Source organism: Pinus tabuliformis, chromosome 4_1 (genome assembly GCF_031772625.1).
Source record: "Pinus tabuliformis cultivar Carrire ecotype Pingquan chromosome 4_1, CPIR1, whole genome shotgun sequence".
Taxonomy (NCBI): Eukaryota; Viridiplantae; Streptophyta; class Pinopsida; order Pinales; family Pinaceae; genus Pinus; species Pinus tabuliformis.
The window spans coordinates 22,736,370-22,738,875 of record NC_142303.1 but is presented as its reverse complement, the minus strand read 5'-3'; positions in this window follow the sequence as shown (position 1 = coordinate 22,738,875).

Here is a 2,506-nt window from a genome sequence, read left to right as displayed (position 1 = left end):
ATTTTTCACCTGAATACCTTGATGAACTACAACAAGACACCATACTTGACAGAAGAACAAGGTCTTCAAAATGAGGGAATGTGGATTACCTTCGAGCGGGGCTCAACGGAACAAATCCTTCAAAGGCCAAATGGATCGAGATTGGAAAGGTGAGGGAATTGTACGCTCACCTGCCGAACAACTGAAAGTGATATTTTGGGGTCCAAAAGGCTTCCGATGGGGAGGAATGATGAGGTGCTACAAAAAATAGCTCAAAATTCAAAGTTTTTGGATTGGTGTGGAACCTCGATGACCGTGTAGTATTCGTCATCCTAAATCTGTCGCAACGCATTTCACACAAAATAGATGTCGTATGACTCCAAAAACGAGTTTTGTCCACTTTCCCAAACATGTGAATTTTCAAAAAAAGGGACAACCCAGTCAGCAGTCCGTATTGCTGACGTGGCACTGACTGGGCAGGGTATGTGGACGTTGACTTGGTCAATGGGCTCCTCGACGAATGATATCGTGACAAGTGGCATTCACCTATTGGTTGGATTTTTGTTGTTTTGATTGGTTGAAGGAGTGGCCAACCACATGCTAACACGTGGCCCAGCCAAAGGCCGCCATGTGGCAGCCCAAGATGCCACCAAAAATTTAGCTATAGTCCAGGTAGAGGCAGCAAGGGTCAAAACCACAACCTCCCAACACCAATAAAAAGGCCTTACCAACACACCATGTGTCGTGGTTCTTAACTATACATGTTGGCAGGTTCTATTTGAATTATGATGATCGTGTTGTGAAGAGGAGTAGGCTAGCCTGTGTGGGGCTAGACCAAGGTTACGGTTACGGTTAACTGCTCATGTGACCACCGCAACGGAAGAATGGAGGCCCGACTAGCAGACGTGGTCCGTTGGCCTTAGCCCTGGGGCACGTGGCCCCCCACGTGGCCTCATTTTTCGAAAATTAAGTGTTAGTGGTCTTTTTAACTGTCTGACAATTTCATCCGGTTTTCGGCGAAATTGTCGCTCCATTAGTGTGCTTTGCTAGCGAAATTGTAGGATGATGCCAAATTTTGGGGAATTTGTGGTGCAATTAGCAGAAGATTGGGAAAGGCCATAACCTCTTCAGTTTTTTACCAAATCAGGAGTAGAAAGAGGCTATACATGCAATTTTTGGGCATTCTTGAGCCATTGGAAGAGGTTTCAGATCATTTTGAGCATTGTAAATTGATGTATCCACATTTTTTAGCATAATAGAGAGGGCCAAGCCATTGGAAGCTGGACCAAGGAGACGTAGCCCAGGAGGGTTGAACTCCTTTATCATGTGTTGTTGGTATATTGTTTATCGTGATGTTTACATCTGTCATTTGTTGTTGTTCAGTCATTTGTTTATGTAAATTTGCACTTAAAAATTACATAAAAACACTCAAAAACCCATGTTTTAACTTGCAAACAATATCAAAAATCCTCAATCATATTTAATATAATCTGAAAGGAAATTTTAGCACAACAGAACTAATTTTCTTAATCAAATCAGTAGACAACTTTGTAAATGTTATAGGAGATCAGAAAATAGTCCAACTAAGCAATAATTTTCTGCCTAGTGGGTTAGTGCCTCTAGAGAAGTTATTTGACAACAATGATGTAGCTTTCAAACCAAAAATGAAGCCTGATAGTAAAGAATTATAGGACTACAATTTGGGTAGAGAAAAGGAGCCAAAGATTGTTAAAATTGTAAGTTCTTTAAATGGGAAATAGAAGGGAAAATATCCTACTTTGTTGAAATATTTTTTTGATGTCTTTTCATGGAAGTATGAATATTTAAGGGTCTATAACATAAGCATAATTCAACATACTATACCCTTAAAAGAGAATAAAAAACATTTTAAGCAGAAACTGAGAAGGATATATCCTAAATGGTTTCTACTAATAGAGAAAGAGGTGAAAAAGTTGTTACATACTAAGCTTATAATTTCTTTGAGATTTTCAAAGTGGGCGTCTAATCTAGTATCAATAAGGAAAAAGAATGGGGAAATTCGACTGAGTGTAGATTTCAGTAATCTAAACAAACTGTCATTAAAAGATAATTACCACCCTGCCAAAGATGGAGCACATTTTGCAAACCATTGTTGGATCTAATAGGATTTCAATGCTTGATGGTTTCTTAAGGTACAATTAGATATTAGTGAATCCTGAAGACCAAGAAAAGACAACCTTCACTACACCATGGGGAACATTCATGTATTCCAAAATGCCTTTTGGATTAATGAATGAAGGAGCTACATTTTAGAGGGCCATGGACATAGCCTTTGTAGGAGAAAAGAACAAATCAGTGGTGATCTATTTAGATGACATCACAATATATTTAGTATATAAATCAGAGCATTTAAACATTTAGGCAAGTGTTTTTGAAATTTAGAAAAATTGGTATTTCATTGAACCCTAAAAAATCACATTTTTCTATGAAGGAGGGTAAGTTGTTGGACATATAGTGTCTAAGGATGTAATTAAAATTGATCTAGAAA